The sequence below is a fragment of the Symphalangus syndactylus genome, chromosome 17, assembly GCF_028878055.3.
Source record: "Symphalangus syndactylus isolate Jambi chromosome 17, NHGRI_mSymSyn1-v2.1_pri, whole genome shotgun sequence".
NCBI classification, from domain to species: Eukaryota; Metazoa; Chordata; class Mammalia; order Primates; family Hylobatidae; genus Symphalangus; species Symphalangus syndactylus.
Window position 1 is genome coordinate 18,456,097 of NC_072439.2, and position 6,000 is coordinate 18,462,096.

The 6,000-nt window shown below is 50.2% G+C and overlaps 1 protein-coding gene across 1 annotated transcript in view; it reads left to right on the top strand.

Annotated features, from left to right (window-relative positions):
* The window catches only part of ZNF404 (zinc finger protein 404), a 177,136-nt gene extending 172,817 nt beyond the window's left edge, over positions 1 to 4,319 (top strand). Inside the window, exon 2 of the mRNA XM_063621072.1 lies at positions 4,290 to 4,319. The gene's annotated coding sequence lies outside the window, so the exon portion shown is untranslated. The remainder of the gene's footprint in view (positions 1 to 4,289) is intronic.
* Positions 4,320 to 6,000: the final 1,681 nt, after the last annotated feature.

Consider the following 6,000-nt stretch of genomic DNA (forward strand, 5'->3'; position numbering starts at 1 on the left):
AAAGAAGGAAGGAAAGGGGAGGGAAAAGGAGGGGATGGGAGGGAAAGGAGAAGGAAAGGAAAGGAAGAAGGAAGGAAGGAAGAAAGAGCTGGGCATGGTGTCACATGTCTGTGGTCCCAGCTACTCAGGAAGCTGAGGCAGGAGGATCACTTGAGCCCAGGAGGTTGAGGCTGCAGTGAGCTATTGATACCACCATTGCCCTCCAGCCTGGGCAACAGAGTGAGACCTTGTCTGAAAAAAAAAAAAAAAATCAAAAGCATGCCTGTAGGTGGCAAAATTAGAAATACCATGTTCAGGATAGAGGTGATCTCAGGTGAGGAGTGAGGAAAGGAGCTGTGGCCAGGGACAGCTATGGCCACTGGGTATGTAGTTCAAATGTTTTGATGTTTTTTGTCTTTCAACTGAGTGCCAAGAGACTCCACTTATTCTTTATTTGTTTTTGTTTATTTTAAATAGTTTATAGTAAAATTTAAAAGCTTGAATAATATGCCTACATGTATGCCCCTCTGGAAAATTAGCAATGTATAATAACATCAAATTCTTCACCCAGGTTAGCCCCACCCCATCCCCAAAGTCCTTTTACCCCTGCAGATTCCAGGACCATTAAATGACTGTTTTCCACAAACATTTCCTGACCACCTGCCGTGGACTCTGGACTCAGCCAGGACGGGTCATATCCGGGACCCATCCCCCACTAGACTCCAGTCTGGCAGAGATGTTGTCTTCCTTCCTCACCACCCCCAGGTTCCTTCACACCCATACCTTGGGGTAGGCAACCTTCACAACGGGAGGCCATGTTGGGTAACAGACAGAAACGGGACCCATGACCCAAAGAGCACTCCCCTCCCCAATAATGACAGTAAGGGCCACCGTTTACCTGCATTGAACTCTGAATTCCAGGCGTTGTTCTGAGTTCTGTGTATGTGTGGACTCTTTCAACCTCTGTGTCCACTCTATGAGTATGAACCATTATTGTCCCACTTCACAAATGGGAAAGCTGAGGTCGAGGTACTCACCTGAGGCCACTAGTAACTGAACTAGTGACTGGGCTCAGTGGCTCACAAAATGGTGGTAATCCCAGCATTTTGGGAGGCCGGGGCAGGCAGATTGCCGGAGCTCAGGAGTTGGAGACCAGCCTGGGCAACATGGCAAAACTCCATCTCTACTAAATATACAAAAATTAGCTGGGCATGGTGGTGCGCCTGTAATCCCAGCTATTGGGGAGGCTGAGGGAGGAGAATCGCTTGAACCTGGGAGGCAGAGGCTGCAGTGAGCTGAGTTGGTGCCACTTCACTCCAGCCTGAGTGAAAGAGTGAGACTCTGTTTCCAAAGGTTAAAAAACAAACAAAAAAAAACTAGTAACTGGCAAAGTGTTGGCTTTCGAACCCAGACAGACTGGAACCTGAGTACATCCTCTGAACCACTATGCTGAACTCTGTGGCTATGTCTCCTGTATGCATACTGAACTAGTCACTTTTTTTTTTTCTTTTTGAGACAGGGTCTCTCTGTCGCCCAGGCTGGAGTGCAGTGGCACAATCGCAGCTCACGGCAGCCTCAACCTCCCAGGCTCAAGTGATCCTCCCACCTCAGCCTCCTGAGTAGCTGGGACCACTGGTGCGTGCCCCCACACCCAGGCTAATTTTTAATTTTTTTGTAGAGACAGGTGAACTAGTCACTTTTTGATATGAGCTTTCTATGAAGGATTTAGAAGAATGTCACAGATCCATGGGTGGAGGGAGATCTCCCCTGAAGGATTAGGATATTTCTAGGCCTTCTGCAAACAGGCAGGGATGGGTGTGGGTAATGCTAAGCTCTCAGTATGCTTTATTTTATTCCATCCTCCCTCCCAGAAAGGATGTGTCCATCCTACAAGAGTCGAAAGCATGGGCTCTGATGCACATGGAAGTATTTATGGGTGAAATATGATATCTGGGATTTGCTTTAAAAGTCTCAGCACAAAAAGGAAAGAAGGGAAGAGGGAGGGAATACAGGAAGGAAAGAAGGGAGAAAGGAAGAAAGAAGGGAGGAGAGGAGGGAGAAAGAGAAAGGGGAGGAAAGAAGGAAGAAAGGAAGAAGGGAAAGAGAAAGAGCAAAGGAGGGAGGATAAAAGCAAAGGAAAGGCCAGGAGCAGTGGTTCACGCTGTGATCCCAGCACTTTGGGAGGCCAAGGCGGGCAGGTCACTTGAGGTCAGGAATTTGAGACCAGCCTGGCCAACATGGTGAAACCCCGTCTCTACTAAAAATACAAAAATTAGCTGGGCACGGTAATGCATGCCTGTAATCCCAGCTACTCGGGAGGCTGAGGCAGGAGAATCGCTGGAACCTGGTTGGTGGAGGTTGCAGTGAGCCAAGATCATGCTACTGTACTACAGCCTGGGCAACAGAGTGAGACCCCATCTCAAAAAAAAAAAAAGCAAAAGAGAGAGGAGAGGAGGGAGGAAGAGGGGAAGGTGTAGGAAAGGAGGAGGCAGAGAAGAGGGGAAGGAAGAGAGAGATAATTTGGCAAAATGTGGATAATTTTGGACACTGGGAGATTGATACCTGAAGGGTCATTTAATGACCATTTCTGCCTGCAAACATTTCCTGAGCACCTGCCATGGGCTCTGGCCTCAGTCACATTTTGGTCCCATCATAGATTGGGGTATCAGTCTATCATAGGTTTTATACTATTTTCTCAACTTTTGTGTATATTTGGATGTTTTCTTAATGTTTAAGGGGGGGAATTTTATCTTCTAGACTCAGACAGCTGTGTGTTCAGTCCCATTGTTCTACATACTAGCAGCCTCTTAGCCTCCTTCAGCCTCAGTTTCCTCCTCTATACAATGTGGATAAATAATAGCACAGTCTTCATGATTAACAACCCGAAGACATGACTATTTCAATTGGTTGAATGCTTAGGGTGGGCCAAGCCTTGTGCTTAATGTACCTTACAATAACACCTTACAATATGGGAACACGCGGCTCAGAGAGGTTATGAAACTTGTCCAAGACTACACTGCAGATAGATTGTGAATCCACACCACAAACCCAGGTCTGTTTGAGTCCAAAGATCTTTTATTTTTTTTCAATTTTTTAATTTTAATTTTTTTTTCTCTGAGACAGAGTTTCACTTTGTCGCCCAGGCTGGAGTGCAGTGGCACGATCTTGGCTCACTGCAAGCTCCTCCTCCTGGGTTCACGCCATTCTCCTGCTTCAGCCTCCCAGGTAGCTGGTGCTCACCACCACGCCTGGCTAATATATTTTTTTTTTTGTATTTTTAGTAGAGATGGGGTTTCACTGTGTTAGCCAGGATGGTCTTGATCTCCTGACCTCATGATCCACCCACCTTGGCCTCTTGGGGTGTCTCTAACCTAAGGAAGAAGAACAGCCCTCTTCTGACGGAGGAGGTTTGGCCTTGGGGAAGGTGCTAATCTGAGCGGGGAGGTACAGCGCCCCCCCTCCCCGCCCCACTTAGGTGAGCAGACGCCTGATCTCAGCAGCAGGTGAGTGGCCTTAGTCTGAGGGGGGAAGACACAGCCTCGGCTGATGGAGGCATGGCATTTGGGGCCCTGGTGTGAGGTAAGAGGACTTAGCCTTGAGTAAGCCCTGAGTCTGGAGCAGAAGGTCTGGCTTTGGGAAGCGCTAGTCTGAGGGAGGAAGCTCACCCTTGCTTCCTGAGTTTCTCACCAGAAGCTTCCAGGTCCCCGCATTGCCCCAGCAGAGGGGAGCCAGGGCACCATCTAGCCAGGGCCGAACAAGCAGGTGGAGGGGGCCTCCCGGGCGGCAGGGTGGTCCAGGCGGGATTCCTTAGGACAGCGTCGCGGTCGCCAGGACTACCGCCAGAACCGGGAGGGAGAGGCGGAGGCCGCGCGCGGCGCCCCAGCGGCAGTGGGACTCTAGGACGGCGCGGCGGTCGGGGCCGCAGTGGCTGGACAGCCAGTGTCTTGGGAGCACCGAGAGCCCGTGGGTCCAGTCCAGGGCGCTGCACAGGTCTCGGGAGCCGCAGCCGCGCACGCTCACGTTCCGGCCGCCTGCGAAGACCGAGACAGGGTGCAAGGAGGGGACGTGAGGGCGCGCGCAGGCAGAAGGCCACCCCAGCGCGCACCCAAGCGCACACGCGCGCGCCTTGCACACGCACAGGGCCCGAGAGCCCCTCGAGTCCATGTCCTTCGTGAAAGCTCATCAGGAATGTTCTTTTCCTTGAGCTGGGAGCTGGTCACGGCTGTGTCTCTCGTTGTCACTCTTTCTACCTTACACGTATGTTACAGGTGTGTATTCACTTGTGTGCAATGTTTCCTTTTTAAAAAAAGATTTTTTTTAAATGAGACAGGGTCTCGCTCTGTCACCCAGGCTGGAGTGCAGTGGCACAATCACAGCTCACTGCAGCCTCGACCTCCTGGGTGATCCTCCCACCCCCGCCTCCTGAGTAGCTGCGACTACAGGCTGTACCACCAGGCCCAGCTAATTATTTTGAAAATTGTTTGTAGAGATAGGGTCTGCTTCTGTTGCCCAGGCTGGTCTCAAACTTCCAGGCTCAAGCGATCCTGGCCTCCTAGAGTGCTGGGATTACAGGTGTGAGCCACCACACCTGGCCCAGAAAATTTTAAATTACATACGTGTCTTACATTACATTTCTTTCAGAAAGCACTGATATAGTTTAGTGGATTATCTTATTCAATTCTCACAACAGTCTTAGGACTTAGCGACTGTTATTCCCGTTTTGTTCTTGTTTCTTTTTGTTTGTTTGTTTTTGTTTTTTGAGACGAGGTTATGAAACTTGTCCAAGACTACACTGCAGATAAATTGTGAATCCACACCACGAACCCAGGTCTGTTTGAGTCCAAAGATCTTTTATTTTTTCAGTTTTTTTATTTTAATTTTTTTTTTTTCTGAGACGGGATCTCGCTTTGTCGCCCAGGCTGGAGTGCAGTGGCGCGATCTCGGCTCACTGCAAGCTCCGCCTCCCGGGCTCACACCATTCTCCTGCCTCAGCCTCCCGAGTAGCTGGGACTACAGGCACCTGCCACCACGCCTGGCCAATTTTTTGTATTTTTAGTAGAGATGGGGTTTCACCATGTCAGCCAGGATGGTCTTGATCTCCTGACCTCATGATCCACCCACCTGGGCCTCCCAGAGTGCTGGGATTACAGGCGTGAGCTACCACGTCCGGCCCTCCCCTGTTTTTTAAAGAACTTGTTGCATACCAAGTTATCCCCTTTTACAGATGGAGAAATTGAGGCACAGAGAGGCAAAGTCACCTGGTCAAGGTCACCCAGCTCATAGGTGGTGGATCCAGGATTTGAACCCAGGCAGCCTGGCCCTAGAGTCCTGTTCTTATGCTCTTTACTCTATCACCTCCCTCATGAGTTCACTTTGTCCTCACAATGCCCTTCAAGGTGTGTGTCTACCATCCCCAATTACCAGAAGGCTCGAAGAGATAAAGTCACTTGCCTGTAAAGTCACCTTTACACAGAGTAAAGGGCAGAGGGGAGACTCCAAACTCAAGCACACCAGTATCCAAATCTAACGTGCTCAGGCTCACTCATGCACACACACATGTGCACACACACACACGCTGTCCCCATTACCTTCTTCACACACACACACACACACGTGCTGTCCCCATTACCTTCTTCAGACGTCAGGTCCAGCTGGACACACTCGGTTTCCCCACTGGGACACTGCATGTAGAAGGAGGAATTGCAGGGCTCCAAGTAGCTCCCAGGACATGTAGGACACAAATATCACTCAGGGTGTGTGAGGCCAGATGAGCTGCTGTGTAGAAGAGGTCAGTCAGAAGGAATCTCAGGACCTCCCGGGGGCCCCAAGTGCACTCCTAGGCTCTACCACATTGTCACGAACTTAATATTGTCATGACCTTGATGAGATTTCCTCCCAAGCTGGGAGGAGGGTGCCTGAGGGCAGCCTGGTCCGGGTTGAGTGATGTTCCTTCCTGCATTCCTTCCTCATCTCTGCCTCCAGAGTCACCCACCACCTCCTTGGCCACCCATCTGACTGCTT